The sequence below is a fragment of the Jaculus jaculus genome, chromosome 7 (assembly GCF_020740685.1).
Source record: "Jaculus jaculus isolate mJacJac1 chromosome 7, mJacJac1.mat.Y.cur, whole genome shotgun sequence".
Classification (NCBI taxonomy): domain Eukaryota; kingdom Metazoa; phylum Chordata; class Mammalia; order Rodentia; family Dipodidae; genus Jaculus; species Jaculus jaculus.
Window position 1 is genome coordinate 130,124,422 of NC_059108.1, and position 21,187 is coordinate 130,145,608.

The 21,187-nt window shown below is 47.1% G+C and overlaps 1 protein-coding gene across 4 annotated transcripts in view; it reads left to right on the plus strand.

Annotated features, from left to right (window-relative positions):
• Nucleotides 1-21,187, plus strand: part of Foxn3 (forkhead box N3) — a 336,005-nt gene that overhangs the window by 195,126 nt on the left and 119,692 nt on the right. The gene's annotated exons all lie outside the window — the stretch shown is intronic.

Consider the following 21,187-nt stretch of genomic DNA (forward strand, 5'->3'; position numbering starts at 1 on the left):
CAGAGACATGTAATTTGTCACTTGACTTCCCGCTCTGAGCTCAGAAGTTCAAGGAGATGGCAGAGCTGAGCCATGCCCTACCTGGAAGTCAGAGGGAGGCGCACCCAGGTTTCCTGTGGCTTCCCAGTTCCTACTTTGTTTTATCCTCAGGTGGGGCCCAGTTTGCAGAAGAGACCATTGCTCAGTGAATAAATAACAAGGCATTGAATGGATGGCTGCAGCGTTGAATACATTTTTTGTCTCTTTGGTTTCTAAAGTCAGCTCTTTAAAAATATTTATTTACAAGGAGAGTGAGTATGAGCATACCACGGCCTCTTGTCACTGCAAATGAACTCCAGACATATGTGCCACTTGGTGCATCCAGTTTTGTGTGGGTTCTGAGAAATTGAACCCAGGTTGCTGGCACCTCTAGCCACTGAACCATATCTCAAGTTCCTTAGATGCTTTTAACAGGAGGGAAAAAAAGGACACTCCATGTTTATCAGATCGATCGATTGATCGATCCAGCTGTCTTGTCTGTTATCACTTCCTTTGCCTCTACTACAGTCAGATATTTCCATTCAGGAAGCATCCCTGAGCCTTCAGGAGCCTTCATGAACGCTACGCTCCCAGTCAGTTTCCCTTGGGTTACTCTGCTCATCGCCCTTCTCCTCACAGGGTTCTGACTCCCCAGGAGGAAGTGACGGGCAGCTGCAGAGGGGCTGCTAACCCAGCCCTGTCCTCTGCACGGAGGGGCTTTTTTTAAACTATGAGCCACAGAACTACTTTAGCATCATGTAAACACGAAAGGGTATGTTAACAGCTGCCTCTCTTCAAGTTTGAACCAGCTCAGAACTAAAAGAGGATCTGCTTTCAGGTTCTGCTCAAGTTTGCATGCGGCAGCATCAAAGCTATTTTTAGTGGGGTGATCACGGGCAAGAAGCTGCAAACGGCTGTATTCAACCATAAACAGTGGAGAGAAAGGATCATTTATGCGCTGCTGAAGCCCTTGAGTCCATTGATGTGAGAGACAAAGGGGCGTGTAAATCTGTTCTTCAAAGTTAGGCTGGCATGTTATCCCCTGTTCAGAGCCCAGCACCTTTGCAGAGACAGTCATGTTAATTTAGCGCTTGGCTGCCCCAGCTCTGAATCCTACTAGATGTAATGATACGAGTGAATTCCAGGACTATCTTCCCATGTGTCCAGTCTGAAAAGAAAGAAGGTATTCCTGCTCAAAACTAGCTACCAAACTTTCAAAGGGTTTGTATCATTTCCTCCATTTTATTTCCTGTCAATAAGAAAGATGGATAGAAAACGGAAAGTGGAAGGTGGGCTCTACATGCACCGTGAGTCACTTGACCCTCCTAAGTGCTGCTCCTGATGCCCGCTCTGTCTGGACTGCCAAGGGCTAGGGCTTTTCAGCAGGTGTGTGTTACACACTTACTCCGTTCCAGCCACTCAGAGTGCCGAGTGGTGCGTGTGAGACAGGCTGTAATCTGGGCATGCACTGGCAGGGAAGCACACAGCTTCGAGGAGCTTCTTCACAGCATGGAAGAATTTGCAGAGGGTCGGTAAGGAGGGGATTCCAAGTAGTGGTATCTGAATGAGCAAAGACAGGTAAGAGGCATTCCAGATACAGTGAGAGGACACGCACATGCTGAGGGATGGCAGAAACAAGCTTGAGCAAGTTTAGAGCCAAGGAACTTGGAAGTGACACAGGCCACAGGGAGCCAGGAGTGGGTGGCAGTAGTTTAATGCAGTTAGAATGATGCCTAGGCATAAAGTCTGCAGGGCTGCGATTCTCACCGCAGTCCTCAGATTGGGCGGCATGGGAACTCCTTTGGGGACGGTGGGCAGAGGCAGGGAAGGCAACTGAAGCAAGCTGAGCAGGTTTCTGATTGAGCTGGCGCTGGGCTCTTTAGGTAGATCTGGATGTTGAGTCACACGCTTTGGGAGTGCTCAGGCGACGTATGATTGTTAGTACCGTCAACTTGACGGGCTCTGGAATCACCCAGGACACAAATCCTTAGATGTGTCTATGAGGGAGTGTCTGGATTGCAGCAGGACCATTCCATGCGCTAGAGGTACTGGGATGCCAGCTTTCATCTGTTTCCTCACGGTGGATGGGATGTGACCAGCTGCCTCATGCTTCTGTCACTATAACTTCCCCACCACAGTGCACTATGGCCTCCAACTGTGAGGCAAAATAATCTTCTCTTAAGTTGCTTCTGTCAGGCATTTTGTCACAGCAGTGAGGAAAGTAATTAATATAGGTGGCCCTTTGGAATTGAAGTGTGTCTTCCTGGCAGGCACTAGAGACAGGAAGGTGAGCCTAACGGACCCAGCATCGGGAAGCAGTCTGTGTTGGGGTCACCTTTCACCAACAGCTATAGGTAATTAAGGTTTTCCTCAGTATGTTGAAGGAGCTAATTATGTGGACAAAATATGTGCCATAAAGCAGAAAAAAAAAACAGGAGTGCAGTTAGATAGGAGGAAGAATAACCTGGAATATTCTGTGGCTCATAGAATAACTGTGATTGACAACAATTAATTGTGTGTTTCAAATGAGTCGGAAGGATTTTGAATGTTCCCACCACAAAGAAATGCTGAATGGGTAAGGTGATAGATATGTCAATTACCCATAATCATTACATGATACATATACATGTATTAAAGCATCACGTTGTACCACAGTTACCATGTATCAGTTAAAATGTAGTCAAAACTGAAAAGGTAAAACAGAGGAAATCTCCTACAACCATACTTACTCTTTTTTTTAAACTTTTTATTAACAGCCTGTATCCATATATTAAGTATACTATGATCATAGTCCCCGTGCCCTGTCACCTTCTGTAAATCTCAGCCCAAACCTGTACAACTGTGACTTTCTCTCTGCCGTATTTTGTTTTATTGGTACAGGTGACTGAACCTTGAGCCAGGCCTTGAGTATGCTGGGTAGGTGATCAACCACTGCTTGAGCTGTGGCCCCAGCCCATTTACTTTTTATCTTAAGACAGGGTCTCACTAAATTGCCTAGGCTGGCCTTGATTTCACTGTGTAGCCATTGTATTTTTTTTTTAATATTTATTTATTTGAGAAAGAGAAAGTGGCAGTTAGATTGAGAGGGAAAAAGGGAGTGAGGGAGGGCGGGCATGCCAGGGCATCTAGCCCCTGCAAACAAACTCCAGATACATGGACCGCCTTGTGCATCTGGCTTTATGTGGTTACTGTGGAATTGAACCCAGGTCCCTCCAGGCTCTATGTGTTCTTTGAACACACTGTCCCTCTTCCTCAACGCTCTACGTTGCTGGAATTCCAGACCTATGCCCCCATGGCATGCGGGCTTGCTTTCTTTTGAGACTTTGTTAGTTTGGATGTAATGCTGGCATGGAAATTTAGTAGCATTACTTTCTGCTTTTTACTTTAAGTAGAGGAATCATGTTCCTGTAGCTTTTCTGGAAGAACCAAATGTTAGAGATTAGAAGAATAAGCGTTCGGGGGCTTTGTCCTTAGCCCATGTGATGTTAGAAGGGGACCGGCCATGTTTGTGCTTATTTGTTTTCCTGAGCTCTATACATGGACTGAGCTGAGAAGAGACTCCCCCGGGGCATCTGGAGAATGGGCATGAGAGAGGAGGCAGCCATGTCACCTGGAGAGGGAGGAGAAGAGAGCATTTGCCTAGTGCAGGTCCAGCCTTAGGTGCTCAGTGGGAAGTGACCGGACAAGGACATGCGTTAGGAGTAGATGTTGGTCACAGTTGTTACCATGGCAAGCATAAGAGACTTTTTTAAAAAAAATTTGAAATACTCGTTTCTTTTTTGACACAAACTAAATAGATCCAGTAAGCCAAAGAAATGATCTTTTATAAAAAGTAGGGGCTAAGGTGATGTGGCTGGGGTCCCGGTAAGTCATGGGGAATGGAAGCAGAGCCAAAAACCTCCAGAAACTCAAGGGCCAGTTGGACCGGTGCACACAGCAGCACAAGAGACCCTGTCTCGAAGAAGGTAGAAGGAGAGGACAGAGGCTCCGGAGGTGTCCTTGGACACACCACATGCACTGTCTCTCACATGCACACAGGGAACTTTGAAGAAGTATGATAAACCTCTGGGAGCCCTGGAGACGGCTCAGTGGTGGTAAAAGCTTGCTGCACTAACACGAAGACCTGAGCTCAGATTATCAGCACCCGTGCAAACATGCCAGGCGTGTTGGTACCTGCCTGTCGTTCTAGCTTGGTGGAGGCAGAGAAGGTGATCTCTAGGGCTTGCTTGGTTAGTCAGCCTAGCCAAGTCTATGAGCTGTAGGTTCAATGAGAGACGCTGTCAGAAAAAAAAAAAAAAAAAAAAGGTGCGTAGCAACCAAGGAGGATGCCTGACACCAATTGCTGCCTTCCGCACACACAACGCGCATACAAGTACACACATCATGCATACCCACAGCATGCTACAAGTAGATACATACACTTACAACTTGCATGCATGTAGACACACAAACCACACACACAAGTAGACACACTCCACACTCTCCCACAGCACACGTACAGGTAGACACACACCATGCATACAAGCAGACACAACACACAGACACACACACCCTGATCAATATAAACAACGCTCTGCCTGCCTCATTTGAATGCAGCTGTTTGGTGACTGGTGGGACAGGCTTTCAAAGGAAGGAAATTAATAAGTAAACTAAACCTTAACAAATGGGTATTTTCTTGATTGGCGGCTTTTCGGCTCCATAAGAATTACCAGGAGTAAGACTGTCAAGCTACGGATTCAATACTTAGACCTGTTGATGTTTGAAAACTCCAAAGGCCTTGCATTGTTGAGATATTGTCTCTTCCAGTTGTATTTATTCCTGTAAGAGGAAAACAGGGAGGGGCGTTTGTAAGATTCCCAGCAGCGCGTGGTTGCTTCCAATCAGTGTTGTTGTAAGTACGAAGTGGCTGTGAGTGCGGCCACCCGCGCCATCTAGCTTCTTGGTACCAGCTGTGGCCCACCGGTGCACGCGACCTGCTGGGAGGGGGGGGTTGGGGAGTTAACTCCTTGTTGTCTGAGGCCCACTACCCTAAAAAAAAATGTACGTGCACAACGCTAAAATCTGCCGTGAGTATGTTTTATACAGCATGTGTTTCCTCTTAAAGGAGTGGATTTTTCAGTCAAAGGCATCGCTCCTGTCCCTTGTGCGAAAGCACTCCATCCACCTTGATGTGGCGTGAAGGCCCCAGCTGGTTCCACTCGGCAACATCAAGACCTCCCACGAAACATTATCAGAGGATGGAGAGGGGCTGAGCTGCTGTCTCCACCCGAAAACTGGCCAGCATTTGACCAGCCACCTCTTAGCGTGCTTGGCTTTTTTTTTTTTTTTTTGAGAGAGGGAGGGGGAGAATGGGCATGCCAGGGCCTTCAGCTGTTGCAAACGAACTGCAGATGCATGTGCCACCTTGTGTACCTGGCTTACGTGGGTCCTGGAGAATCGAGCCTGGGTCCTTTGGCTTTGCAGGCAAGCGCCTTAACCACTGAGCAATCCCTCCAGCCCACCTTCTGTGGCTTTTTGACACAGTGGCTCTCTCCGTGTGTTAAAGGTGTTGCTACTAGGAGCTAAGTCACTGGGGTCGTCTTTGGAAGGTGGTTTTCATGCGCTGATGGGTACTTTATTTTTTTATTTTATTTATTTTATTTTTGTTTTTCAAGGTAGTGCCTCACTGTAGCCCAGGCTGACCTAGAATTCACTCTGTATTCTCAGGGTGGCCTTGAACTCACGGTGATCCTCCTACCTCTGCCTCCCAAGTGCTGGCTGCTGATGGGTATTTTAAAAGCCTACGTGTAATTCCACAATGCTTTTTTCCTAATTCAAGAAGTCCTTGCTTCCTGTCTTTGCATGCACAGATAACCATTGCTAATAATGCCATGAGGCGTGGGTGGCCCTCATCAGCTCCAGCACCATGCCATTTGGACTTACAGCCTCCCAAACTGTGAGCTGAGTGAACCTTTCTCCGTCAGAAAGCACATACTCAAGGCAGTTGTTACAGTCAGTGCACGCTGACCAACAGTGCAGTAGTTCTGTTGAGACAGAGATGCCACAGGATGTAGGTGACTTGGTTCCTCATCTCCCCAGGAGTGCACTAAGGAGGGAATGATGTTGAAGAATTCCTACTCTCTAGGTTGTGGTAAGAAGCTAGAATTATTAAGCAAGTTCTGAGGAGCAGGAGCTGTGCTGAGTACCCAGTGACGTGGGTGACACCTTTGGTGGTTCCATAGCTTCACTGGGGAGCGCCTGCGGGACTAGCTGGGTAATTGGCATTCAAGTCATACGTCAGGAGCATTGCGGAGAGAGCTTGAGAAGAGTCAGGAGAGGGGTAAGGAGCCAAGGTGGCCTCATGGCTGAGGGCATTGTCAGTGGCTTCTGCCATCTGAGGGGGACACTATCCAGAGCTTCATTCATGGTTGGTCTTCAAGAGATCCAGGCAGTGGTCCAGAGCCCTGTGTTCTCCCTTGTTACAAACTGAAGTGAGGTTTTTGTTTTTGTTTTTTAAAAAATCTTTGTTTTTTTCTGTTTGCCGTATATGCTCCTGCCTCTGGAGGATGGGACAGTTTCTTCATCGCTGTGTCTCCATTTGGTGTAAGAGAACATTTATTCAGCAAATGAGTGAGCAAGAGAACAGAACCTAGGATGGAGGAGCAAAGTCCCATCCTGTGGCTGTCTAGCCATTAGGGAACATCTGCTTTACTGATTTACTTGTTAGCTTTCTGGCACCATAACAAACATCTGGAATGATTAGCTTACACAGAGAAAAGGTTTGTGTTTTTGGGAAGTGGGGGGGGGGAAACGACACATACTTTCATAGGTTCCAATATGTGGTTGATTGTGGCCTGGTTACTTCCAGGGCTGAGGAGAGATAGTGCATTTTGGTGGCAGAAGAGATGGTGAGAGAGGAGCCCGCACTGCACAGCTCCCTGGGATGCATTCGCTCCGTGACCTAAAGACCTCACACAGGTCTCTCAAAGGTTTCACCATTTTCCAAATAGCTACACCTTGGGGATCAAGCCTCCAACACATTGAGAGACACTCAAGATCCAACTAAAAACTTTCTCAACTTCCCTTGCTTCCTTCCTCCTCCCCTCCTTCCATCCACTTATTAGATCATAGTAAAGTACACATGAAATAGAGGTTGTCCTCACGTTCATTTTTAAGTAGACTGCTCAGTAGTGTTAAGTGTGTTTACACTGCTGTGCCATCATTCCCACCTTGTACCTCTGGAGTTTTTTTTCATCCCTTAGAAGTGAAACCCCACCACCCCTTCCCATGGTTCCTCCACCCAGTTCCCAGCAACCACCATCCTACTTCCCGTCCATGAACTTGATGACTCCAAGCACCTCAGACAGTGGCTTCATGCAGGATTTGCCTCTTTGGGGTTGACAGCATTGCACTTAGCACACTTTCCTCAGGGCTTATCTGTGCGTCAGAATCTTCTTTCTTTGTAAGGCTGAAGAACATTCCCTGATAGATGAATGTAGCACATTTCGCTTTTCTATTCATGGTTCGCTCCCTCCTCTGGGCTGTTGAGAATAAGGCTGCTTGCCTGCCGGTATCTCCAGTCCCTGATTTCATTGCAGGGACATATACAGAAGTGTAGCAACTGGATCATAGTCTTGTCACTTATTGTATGTGTTCATGCATGTGTATTATGTGATTTATTTATTTATGGAGCCACCATACTCTTTCCACAGCGGCTGAGACATTTCAGGGGAAGAACTTTGAGCTACCTGATGGCAGAAGTCATATTAATGTCTTCGGCCTTCCTCATCTTTTCCTGTGCACACCTTGCCTTGTCTCTGTGTTTACAAAGGTGCTGCTTTTCTCTGGTGTGTTAACATGGAGGAGTCCCACTGCACTGGCACAGGTGGCCCACATATCAGAGCCCCCCCTTCTCTTCTCTTTCCTTTGGAAAAGCTGGGTTTATCCCTAGGCCTGGGGCACACTTCTGCTGGGGAAACCCCAGGGCACTCCAGAGCTGAAGGTAGAACCAAACTGGCCCCAGACTTGGAGCTCCAGGAACAGCTGCTGAGCCTCCCTCAGCTCCAGCATTTCAGTTGTGATTAGTCGACTCATTTGCATCTAAAAGGAGGAGTTTTCTTATCAACACCATTGAGTTGGGAACCAGTGTACTCCATTATATAGAGTGGCCCATTTAAATGGGGGCCTATTAAGCAGTAAAAGTAAATGTGGGTGTTTTACAAATGCAAATACATCATGCAAATAATGTGTTTTATGCTGAATGGTGCCTTGGTTTTCATATGTAAAATTAGAAGCTGTGCAGCACCCAGATAATGATAAACACCTTTGCATCTGTGCATAAGATATCTACTGAGCTGGATGCTTGTACCATGGTAGCCCTGGCTTTAAGCAGAATTTCTCAAGTACATCCCAACACGCATTCCATATTATCAAAAATATACATGTGCTTATCTAGTTATTTATGTATTCCTAAGTAATCAAGAAATCACAGAAAAGAGTAGTCCAAATTACCTTCCCCATTACTTACCATCAGTGAGGAGATTCATAATTTTCTTTCCATTTTTAAAGGTTTTTTTTTTTAGTTTTAAAGATGATCATAGTAGAAGAAAGTGTGCTATCATATAGGTGTGTTCCACTGATGATATTAGAGTTTGAAATAACTGTGAGCTGTGGGCAGCCTTTGTGCAGTTGTGAGGTGTTGCTGTTGTTTGAATTTGGGGTGTCTGAAAATGATGGAGCCATTGTTGGCTCCTGGTTGGGCTCCACACCAGGAGTTAGGGTGCCACACGGTCAAGATCACGCAAAACTTAACTGAGTCAGTGGCCTCCGGGTTTTTAATCTTTCAAATTCAAAGAATAAAATTCACGGAGCATAGAGGGTAAAGTTTAGAAGCATGTTGTTATAGAGCCTTAGGTAAAGGAAAGAAGGCAGAGCTCCTGCAGAGCAGAAGCGCTGACCCCAGAACTGTGGAGCCCCCTTGGTGACTCTGATCGGGGTCTGGAAGACAGCGCTGTAAGCCCTTCTCTCGTTCCTTTGGCTCTTACATTCTTTCCGCCACCTCTTCTGATGGCGATGTCTCACTTAGTGCCAAACACTCGGCTGTCACTTCTCAGCACCACGATGAGCTTTGAGCTTCAGCAGTGGTGTCACTTCCGTCTGAAAAGAGAAGCTTCTCTAACCAAAAGAGAGGGTAGCATGATTAGGGTCTCTCGTGGGAATGTCCTGGATGGGTGTTCAGGTTTCTAGGGAAGGGGAACCTCTTCAGGGGAGAAAAGGTAAGGAAAGACCAGCCCTTTTCCTTTGACATATCTGGTCTCCCATGTAGTGTGGGATGGGTGGACTCCTTTAGGGGAAAAGAGGTAAGGAAGTCTCAGACTTTTCCTCACCGGGTAAAGGACATTTCTTACTTTTAGGTTACTTTCAGGGCCCCTACTAACCCTAAACTGCTTCAGAGTTATAGCAGTTATTACATGTGTGCAGTGAACTTGACCTGGCTTTAGGTGGGGAGACACTGTTAGCCTCTGCACACATGCATGTCCTTTTGCTCTCAGGAAAGATAAGAGCCTCACACATCTGTTTAAAGGAAACGGAGTGGGAGGGGGCTGGAGAGATGGCTCAGTTGTTACGATGCTTGCCTGTGAAGCCTAAGGACCCAGCCAGATGCACAAGGTGGTTCATGTGTCTTGGCCCTAGCACACCCTTTCTCTCCCTCTCTCTCAGCCTTTCTCAAATAAATAAAATATTTTAAAATGAATGGAACTGTGTTAAGTCCAAGAATAGGAAAGCACTGTGGTGTATGATTTATTCTCCAATGAACTAGACAGATTGTAATTGCCAGAGAAATTCAGGAAGGGGAAAATGCTGGAAGGGGAATTGTCAGAAGAGGGTTCCTTAGGGGCTGGGATTTGAGTTGGACTTTAGACCACCATGGTTACGCTGAGAGTGCAGAACAAGGGGGATGTAAACAAGAAAGAGCGTGGCTTTAGATGGACCCTCAAAATATATGGCAGGGTGTGATCTACAGCCCCATGTCGGGTGGTGTATTGGGGACAGGAGGAATGTGTTGGGCAAGAGGAGCAGTTCATAGAACTGATGATACCTGATCCTTTCCTGTGTTGTTGCTTTCACAGCCTCAGCCTTCAAGTGGGGGGAAACACAAACAAAACCACATGACCTCACTATGTAAAGGACATATGAAAAACAAGAGGGTTTGTTGCTATGGGCCGGAGCTCCTATGTGTGCTCCTAGTCCTCCCTTTGGCCACACTCATTGGACAAGAGTTTGCAGACCTGGGAGAGTAATTCGAGTGCTCTGTGCTCTGCAAGGTTGTGAGGGAGCATCTGGAGATGGGGAGACCGCTGGACTGTTAATGGGAATCTCTCAAAATGCAGGGGCCTTGACATGATGTTAGGAATTCAAAGGCAGGAAGAGTGCAAGAGACCTTAGGAAAAAGGGTTGGCAGGAATTGGTAACCTAAGTTAGGAGATGGGCTCATTGTTAGAAACCCTAGAAGTTTGCTGCATTCTATAGGTGATCATCAGAGGTGAAGTTAGTGCTTTTCTTCCCCTCTGCTGCTGTGAAGGATGCGAAGTTCAAGTGTAGCTTTCATTCCCCAAACAAGCCTGTGCCACCAGCCAAGTTCGGTGCGCTGTGGTTAAGAGCTAGGGATCCAGAAAAAGAACGGCACGGGTGTGTTGGTGTCTGGAAAGCGAATGCGCTCTGTGAGGAGTGGTGACAGTTGCTATGTTAATTACCTTCTTGTTGCTGGGACAAAACACCTGACAAGTCAGTTCAGGGAAAGAAGGGTTTATTCAGCCCCAGTCCTTCACGGCAGGGAGGGCGTGGTAACAGGAGCTTGAGACAGCTGCTCACATTCAGTCCACAGTTTGGAGCAGAAGGAGGTAAATGTTGATGCTCGGCCAGCTCTCTGTATTTATTCCAGGACCCCGGCCCCTGGGCTGGTATCCCTCACTTCGTGTGGGTCCTCCTAACTCAACTAGTCTAATCTAGAAAATCCCTCAGACACGTGACTAGAGATTTGTTTCCATGATGATTCTAAATCCTTTCCTACTGATAGAGATTCACCATCACAGATACCATTCTGGATTGGATCTTGCCTCTCCAAACCCCATTTATAAGTTGATACCCTAACCCTTTAATACCTCAGAATATGACCTTATTTAAAAATAAGCTCCTTCCAGGTGTAATTAGTTAGAAGGAGGTCATACTAGATTAGGGTCTACTAACCCATTATGACTGGGATCCTTGTAATACAGAGGAAATTTAGGCGGACAGATTGAAGAGCTTGGAACATGCTGTTTACACATGAAGACAGATTGGAGGGATGCTTCTGCAAGCCAAGGGCATGAGTTACCTTTTCCCTTGCTGTGACAACACACATGACAAGTAGCAGCCTTTATTTTAGCAGTGACCTAGTGAACAGAGCCCATCCTGGAGGGCAAGGCATGACGGCAGGAGCAGGTAACAGCTGGCCACACGCCAGTCATGGTCAGGAAGCAGAGCGAGATGAATTGCGGGTGCTCAGCCCATTTCTCCTTTTTATTCAGTGCAGCACCCCAGACCCTGGAACGGTACCACCTACAGTTACGGCGGGTCTTCCCACCTCACTTAGCCTAACATAGAAAACCCCTCACAGACATTTCTATGGATTGTTGCCCTAGATGATTCTAGATCCTGTCAGTTTGATGGCATTAACCATCACACAGCGCTTGAACACTGTGTGTTGGGTCGGGGGGGGGGGGGTAGCTGAGGGATACATCCCAGGCCTGGAGGCAAGATGAGCTATGGGTGGAAAAATTGGAAAACTCTAGACTTGTCACCAGACCAGCAACTCTCCTACAAAAAAAGAAAAGAAAGATTGACTAGAAGAGAGGAGCAGACTAAAACCAGGAGCCATAGCTGCCAGGCCAGCACCAGCAGAATGCATAAAGCAGAGTGGGAGCCGCAGACTGGGTTGGACAAATGTTCTGAGACCAAAGGTAGAGAGGATTTGAAAGAGAGAATCCCCAAACAGTGGAGAGTTTCCATAACTGGGGAAGAGCCTGTTACGCGACAGGGCTTGGAAGGGTGAGGAATGGGGGAGGAACAGAGCCAAATCGTGGCCAGAGAAGTTTCCTTTCCGCAGTGCTCCTCTAACAGAATAATCTGAGCTGGGTAATTTGTTTGGAAAACCAACCAACCAACAAACAAACCAGAAATCTGTTTCTGGAGTCTGGGGAGCCCAAGGTCAAGGAGCTGGTAGGTTTGTTGCTTGGTCTCTGCATCCAACATGGTGCCTTGAATGTTGGGTCCTCCAGAGAGGAGGACACCGTGCCCTCCCATGGCAGAAGTACAAGAGGGGTGAGCTCGTTCACATGGATGAGTCCCCCCCTGGAGGCCCCACCTCTTAATACTGTGCCATTGCCAACATCTAGATGTTTTATTTATTGGAGAGAGAGACAGAGACAGAGAATGGGCACACCAGGGCCTCCAGCATCTGCTAAATGAACTCCAGACACATGTGCCACTTGTGAATCTGGCTTATGTGGGTACTGGGGAATCAAACCTGGGTCCTTAGGCTTCTCAGGCAAGTGCTATAACCACTAAGTCATCTCTCCAGCTCAACACCTGGATTTTGAAAGGGACACAAATCACAACCCCTTGGTCAACTGGAGCAGTTGAAAGGTCTTTGTGACCTGAAAGTCACAGGATTATAGCAGTCCAGGAAGCAGTGGCCTGAAGGCTCCCGGACTCTGACCCCCAACTCTGGGCTTTAACCATGCAGGGCAGAGGTGTGGGAGCATAAAGTGGGGGGTCAGGTACTTGCTGGCCTTCGGTGAGGGTTATGATGAGAAGCTTACTTGGGAAAGGTAAGTGCAGACATGGGGGTCGTTGAGGCAAAGAGGGAAGCTCACAGTGGACAGTGGACTGTGGAAAATGGAGGGGATCTTTGCCAAGAGAGTTGGCGCAGATGCCACAAAGCCGCAGAGTTCTGGAACCTGCTTTGACTGCTGCCTGTTGGAGAGAGGGACTGGGACATCAAGAGTGGAAATAAGACTGGGGTCCGCCTAGGTAGCACCACGCTGGAGACAGTTTTATTCCCGGTAAACATATGGCAACAGCTCAATATATTTTTGGTTCTCATAAGACATGAGCTGGTGGCTACTAAATCTTGGCTGTGCACAGGGAGACAGTGCCCAACGAGGAATCAATGTGCTCAGGTGTCGACCATGGCGTGCTTAAGGGCAGTTATTACAACTCATCGGAGAAGCTAAGCCCTCGACTTTGATGCCTGAGCAAAGCCACGGCTCTTTCCTCAGAGAATGAGACTCTCCTGGAGTCAGGTGTGGCTCAGGAATACCATTCTACTGTGGTAACAGTTCCAAGATGTTTTTTTGTAGTAAGAGAACAAAAGAAAGTCATAAATCAGGTCATTTCTCAGAGCCATCAGTAGGAACATCAGGAAGGTGGGTTACAGCAGAGCAGTGAAATCTCTGTCCAGGGCCTCAGATGCTCTCTGATGACATTCTCAGCTTTTGGGTTGGTAGAAGTTGGGGGTCCGTCTGTTAATACTGAGAAGGATGTTGTCAATGAATGTCTATTTTATCTCAAGATGGTCCCAAGTCTGCAGCATTCCACACCCACAGTTACGGAGGTTCTTATCAGTCCGCCTTGTAGACTTTAACACAGCCCCGGTCTTTTGTCAGAGCCCCCCCTAACTTCAGTTCATATTGGCCACCAGAGGGACCACCACAAAACATGGGTCCATAGGAAACAGCAAGATGGATCAAGCCCAGAGCCACTTACCGTCAGTGCAGGCCCCTGCCTGTGAGGGTGCGGGTGACGGTAGACACGCAGGTAGACCCTCAGGCTGGTCTGCGGAAGTCAGGTCTTTCTAGTCAACATCTGCCTTAGGTTACAAAGTGATTCCCTCTCTTCCTGATCAGTGTTTTGCGCTGAAATAATCATGCCACCCCATCACAGTTTCTAGGGTCTCAGATGGTGGCTGAGATCACATCAGTGATTCTCTCCCTTTGTCAGCTTCTAAAATCTGGGCAGGCTGAATGAATCTCCACCTGGTTTCTTCTGTCTCTTGGTTGCTTGCCATTTGTGATCCACACAGGATCCTATGTGGACTTGCCTTTTTTTTTTTTAAGCTTTCTTTAGAGCAGCTGTCATCTGTGCAGTGGTTTCTTCCAGCCCACTGATTTTTTTTTTTTTTTAAAGAAAACAGGGCTGGAGAGATGGCTTAGCAGTTAGCGCTTGCCTATGAAGCATGAGGACCAAGGTTCGAGGCTTGATTCCCCAGGACCCACGTTAGCCAGATGCACAAGGGGGCACATGCGTCTGGAGTTCGTTTGCAGTGGCTGGAGGTCCTGGCACACCCATTCTCTCTATCTGCCTCTTTCTCTCTCTCCCCCTCTCTCTCTGTCACTCTTAAATAAATAAATAAAAATGAACAAAAAAATTTTTAAAAGGAAAACATTTTATTTATTTATTATTTACTTAATTTATGAGAGATAGGGCCAGATAGAGAGAATAGGTGTACCAAGGTCTCTGGCCACTTCAAATGAACTCCAGGCACGTGCATCTGGGTCTTTAGGCTTCACAGGCTAGTGCTTTAACCACTAAACCATCTCTCCAGCACCAAGCCCATTAGTATTTATTTATTATATTGGCAGCTTCCATGATTGTAAACAATATCCCATGGTAATTCCCTCCTTCCTCCCACTTTGCCCTTTGAAACTCCACTCTCCATCATATCCCCACCCCTTCTAAATCAGTCTCTCTTTTATTTTGATATCATGATCTTTTCCTCCTATTATGATGGTCTTATGTAGGTAGTGTCAGGCACTGAGGTCATGGATATCCAGGCTACTTTGTGTCTAGTGTAGCATGTTGTTAGGAGTCCTACCCTTACTTTGGCTCTTAAATTCTTTCCGCCACCTCTTCCGTAATGGACCCTGAGCCTTGGAAGGTGTGATAGAGATATTTCAGTGCTAAGTACTCCTCTGTCACTTCTCAGCACCATGGTGCCTTCTGAGTCATCCTAAGGTCACTGTCATCCAAAAAGAGAAGCTTCTGTAACCAAAAGTGAGAGTAGCATTAATATATGGGTATGAACATTAAGAAAAGTGCTTACTGAGCAGTTTGGTGAGCATAGTGTATACATTTAGCCAGACACCAGCAGACACTACACCCCTAGGGCTCATGACTACCTCTGTTGTACATTTTCAGTATCAGGGATATATTTCCTCCCATAGAGCAGGCCTCCAGTCAAATTAGAGGGTGGTTGGTTTCCCTCGTAACTGATGTGCCACTATTGCACCCATTGGCTCACTTGGCCTGGCTGGCTAAATATAAGGCTTGCAGTGTCCACTGTTGAGTATCTTCACTGGCGATTTCTCTGTCTCCCAGTGAACTACATGTAGTGTGGCTTTTTCCAGCTTTCTGTCAGCAAGTCTTCATGGAGGAGGTTTTCAGCTCAGCTCTAGCAGGACCCATTGGTTTTTAAAAACTGGTGGTCATGTCTCTGGATTCAGTAACAGTTGCTCTTAGACAATCTCAGTGCATCCCACAAGAGGAGTACGAGAAACATAATACCCTCCTCTGTCACAGGAAGGCAGGAAAGAGCCAAGTTCAGAGCCCAGTGTGTATGAGGAAGTGTTGGTGGCCAGTTGCAAACGGTTCCTCGAATGTTGTTGTGTGGCCTTGAACACATTACCTCCCTGGACTGTGATTTTCTTGGAATCAAGACTATGCAGAGGGCCGGCAAGATGACTCAGTGGTTAAAAGTACATGTAGCATTATCCTGAGGACCCGAGTTTAGATCTCCATAACCCATGTAAACCAGGACACAAGTAGCACACGTGTCTGTAATTCCAGTGTTCCTACAGCAGTGATGTCGGGAACTCTGCAGGTCTTCTAGTTTGGTGTTGTGCAGAGGCAGACAACCTGAGAGACCCCATCTCAAACAGTGCAAGACAAGGGCTGACACCTGAGGCAGTTCTCTGACCTCCACGTGCATGTCATGGAACACATGTGTCGTGCCCCCCGCCCCCCATGAGTGACCACCACAGGGGTTCTTGGAGTTACAGAGCATCTCTCACACTGACTCACATCACATCTCATTTTTACCTGCTAGAGACAACCGTGTGCTGCTATTCACAGGCAGGCAGCTGAGACTCCGGCAAGTTAAAACTTTAGCCAGAACTGTGGCCCACAGGTTAAAGGCACTTGCTTGTAAAGCCTGATGGCAGTTTCCCAGTACCCACATAAAACCAGATGCATAAAGGGGCACATGCATCTGGAGTTTGTTTATAGTAGTCTCTCTCTCTTCTTTCCTCCTTCTCAAGTAAGTGAGTGAGTAAATAAATAAATAAATTGGTGGTGTCCTACACAGACTCCTGCGTCTCCACTCCACCTCAGATTGGATCAGCAGACTGTTGAGATCCCTGATGCTATAAGCACATGTATGTGCAGATGCATACACCCATGTTCATACATGTGGAAACCCGAGGAGATGTCAGGTGCCCCCTCGCCCTTCCACTGAGAGAGTCTCTCACTAAATCTGTTATTCCTTATTTTTCGTTGAGACTTCCTGATCAAGGAGCCCCTGAGATCCTCCTGTCTCTTTGCCTCAGCACTAGGGTGGCAACACATGTGTTCATGCCAGGCTCGTTGCAGGGGTGCTAGGGATCAAACTCGGGTCCTCATGCCCTTGCAGCAAACGCTCTTACCTGCTGGGCTGGCTCCCCAGCCCCTCCTATTTCTGGCCGTGTGGGACCGTCCCGGGGGCGTCGCGGCAGTGGACTGGCGGCGCTGGGCCCATTTGTTCTGGCTTCTCTCCCTTAGGTTGTCTTCAAGTTTCTTCCCTGTTGCAGCATCCTGTTCCTTGAGGCTTAGTTCATGGTCAGGAGCTGGGTTCTGGAAAAACATTACTTTCCCGTTTGCTTCTCATTGTAGACCCTGCCAGAATTTCTCAGGCTGTGGGTTTATCATCTGTCCAGTTTTCACGGTGATTATAGCTGGTGGGTGTAGAGCAGACATCTGACGATGCCGATCATGATTCCGACAACCACTTCCGGGCTCCGCCACCTGCTCGTTCGCGGCATCCCGTGGGAGCTAGAGGTGCGGTGGCGCCGCAGAGAGGGCGAGGCCTGCCAGTCCCGAGCACCGTTGAGCCTCTAGCGGACACGGGGTGCACTGTTCAGGACGGCATCAGACATCTCCTGGGATTTGCTGGCTCAGTGCTGGATCAATGTTCTCAAATGCCAGTTCAGCGACAGACTTTCTGTCTGGCAAGACCCTCTTCACCTGTTGGCCTGCTTCCTTAGTCACGGAATTGGTTTGGCTGATGATGCTGAAGGTCATGGGACTCTGTTAGCACATTATTGAAATGAGACATTTGTAGTGCCCATGTTGTATTGTTTCTGCTAATGGGAGCCCACGTGTCTTTCACATATGGTTAGTCTGATTGCTTTTTCTAGCCTGGGACTTTGCTTGGAGAGATTCCTAGCAAAATGCCATCCACTGCTTTCTTCCATGGGGAAGGATGGCTAAGAGTTCAGTGTGGGAAGACCAGTAAAGGATGGCTGGCAGATGAGAAGGGCAACCTGGGTAAATGTTCTGGAAACCCTGTCCAGCCCTGGGCTGCTCATTAAGTGTCACGTCTCACCATCCGCACTTATGTCTGTCACCTTCAGAAAGAGATTACTGCCAGAATCAGAGGAAGCCGGGGACGTGTCAGTAGCTGGGCTCCGTAAAGGTTTCAGTGTTTAGAAACATGGGAATCATGATTAAAACCCTCTTGGCTAGGGTTTGGGGGGGGGAGGGGTTAGTGGCCATTTTGTTTTCCCATGTCACTGGCATTGACAAGACAGGGTTCAGGGAGTACCCTACACCACCACTCCCTCACTCCCCGCTTTTTAAAAAATGTTTTATTTATTATTTGAGAGAGAGAAAGAACAAGAAGGGGAGCACCAGATCCTCTAGACACATGTGCCACCTTGTTCTTCTGGCTTTATGTGGGTCCTAGGGAATCGAACCTGGGTCCTTTGGCTTTGCAGGCAAGCACCTTAACTGCTGAGCTCTCTCTCCAGCCCCCACCCTCCCCTCCTGACTTGCAGAGAAAGGAGGGTTTGCAGACTCTTGCACCCTTTGACTGGTTTCTTCTCCGAGGGGCTGTAGTTAATACACATTTTAAAGTTATTTCATTTGGATATATTTTTAACTTGAAACTCTAAAGGCCAATCAGCCAGGGATGTCTCCAGCTGTAGGAATGAAATCAAATCTGTGCCTTGCCAGCCTGCATTTGGAGCCAGGGCTATTAGCCTTTCCACGGGCGTTTGTCTTGTTAGATAAAATCAGAGGTTGGAGCTGGGAAAGGGTGCCAATAAGTTCTTAGAGGTCATAAGATAGAATTTACATTTTATTTTCTCCCCAGTGTTTTGTGACACCAAGCACAGTTCTCCATAGCATTTCATAAACCCTTCAAGGCTCTAACATTTAGGGATTGTCATTTTGAGAGACCATCTCAAAGAATCGTAGAAAATATGGGGCTGAGGAGCCCAAAAGCTGTGGCAGAAGGACACTTCCATTACAGCCGAAGCTCCCTCCACCGCCAGAAGACAGACTGTCCAGGGGCCATGGAATGATGACCAGTGACTTGAGGATGTTAAGAGGGTGCTGTGGGGAGATTTCTGTCACCGGGAGAATTTTCCTTATCTAAACCACTGGGTTTATGAGACCTCAGTTCCCCATGTTTGCTCTGTCCCTGGTGTCTGCTCAGTTTCCAGCCAAGTCAAGGTCAGGATAAAGAGATCTGGATGGCAGTAAGCTGGGTATTCAGGCTTCTACAGTAATACTCGATTATTGAATTCTCTGGAAGCATGAACTCCTCTACATAATGAGATCCTCGGTTTTTAAATATCTTTATACATCAGGCGGCTCAGTGTTGGCAACAGCCAACTTGCTCTTCCCTACTTTGTTATAAAAATCAAATGGTAGAAAACCCACGAACTTGCTGTGGTTGTCAAAAGACCGTCTTGAGCATTCTAACAATTGTTCTTCTTGACTTTAAGCCTTCAAGGTCCCCAAATTGAGCACGACAAGGACCAGCTGGTAGAGAAGTTGGTCTGCTGCCCTTTCCCTACGGCCCTACGCCCCGGGCGGCTCCATCACTCAGAGGCCACACCTGCCAGGGCTGAGGAGCTGGGCTGCAGGCACAGCATTGTTTCCCACTCGCTTTGGGCATAGTGGATCCCAAATGGAATAAAACAGAAAAGTGTGTTAGCATTAAAGATCACAGGGGGGCTGGAGAGATGGCTTAGTGGTTAAGCGCTTGCCTATGAAGCCTAAGGACCCCAGTTCAAGGCTCAATTTCCCAGGACCCACTTTAGCCAGATGCACAAAGGGGCACATGCGTCTGGAGTTTGTTGGCAGTGCCTGGAGGCCCTGGCCCGCCCATTCTCTCTCTCTCTCTCTCTCTCTCTCTCTCTCTGCCTCTTTCTCTCTCTGTCTGTTGCTCTCAAATAAATAAAAATAAAATAAGAAAGGTCACAGGGCATTGTCCTCCTCAGCGACTTGCAGGTTAACTTTCAAACCGCCACGACGAAGCAAATGTTGCACTAAAGTATGGTGCACAGATTTTAATGGTTTACTAATACACATAAAACTTACAACAATATAGTATAAATCTTCCTCCCCCCCCCCCCCGGGTGACATTCTATACAGGCTGGCCTAGAACTTATTGTGTAGTCCCAGGCTGGCTTTGAACTCATAGCGGTAATCCTACCTCTACCTCCCGAGTGCTGGGATTAAAGCTGTGCACCACCACACCTGGCCAGACTTTAATTTAAAACTACTTTATTGCTTAAAAAAAAAAAAAAAAACAAAAAAAACACCATAATGATCATCTGAACTGTTGGGGAAAAAAATGATGCCAGTATAGACTTTCTAGAAACCTTTATTCATATTTCACCCACCCCCTCCTTGAAATGTCTGCAAAGGATAATAAAGTGAACCACAGTAAGACAAGAAGTGCCTGTGTGTTTTCTAGCTCATTTGACATTATCTTGCTATTTCATAGCATTTCTGTTACAGCTTTGTGTTTTTCTCCCTTTCCTTCTTAACTCCTCCTCAATCATGTCCCGTGTCCCTGTACCTACGACACTATTTGTACCTCTGATAATGAAATTCTGGCAGCAGAATGCCATTGACATCTCTCCTCCTTGTTACCAGTGTTGCTATCCTTAACAACCAGAGCCCCGCTGACTGCTGAAGCATCCATTGTGTTCATTCAGGGAGGGTTGTGCGTGCGCGCATGCACGCCTGCTGGGCTTACAGATACATTTCTCTGAACAATTTTTAATTTTTAAATGTTTAATTTGATTGATAATGCACTAACCAACATCATTTACCATATATTGTTTTGGCAAAAGTAATTTAAACTGCCCGTTGGGCTCGCTATGCTAAAGTTTTTTTGAACCAAGTGCTTTCTAACATGAATTTTAAGCCAATCCTTGATGGAAAATAACCTACTTTCCATTCTAGGATATTTTTACCAAGACTAGGTGGCTATAAAGTTTTCCACAGGCTGTGTTAACACAGTGCAGATGCTTGTCTGTAAATGCAGTGTCTTTATGATATATTGATCTTGCTTATTTTCTGCCCTCTCCCGTTACTCGGCCGTGGGTGTAGTTTAGTTGCTGGGTATTTTATAGCATGCAGAGAGCAGCGTTTTAAGCCAAGAAACTGAAAGCAGGATGCAAAACAAGAGACTAGGGGGAGGGAGGGAGTCAGTCAAGGTCATATCTATCTACATAGAGAGCATTTGGAGGTAAGGATGGCCAGGCAGGCAGGTTTGCATGTGAATGGACAAGTAGCAGTAGGGCGTGTCAGGAGTCTTGGTTGGTCTTCAGACCCAGGTAGGCCTTGCCTGCCATATAATTTGATGAGCTCACAACTAGGTTAGCAGGCATTTTGGTGTTCTTGGTGATGTCATCACACCACTTGCATTTGCTGTCTACCTGCGGGTCATCTCAATGTCCAGGTGTGGTATGGCCAAGATGGTGGCCAGAATAGTCACACAGGGTGACTCTGTCATGGGAAGTAAGGATGCCTGTTTTTAAGGAGATAAGCCTAGTGGTTTTTAAATCTTTGTTTCCACAAGCTGCCTGGGGAAATGTTT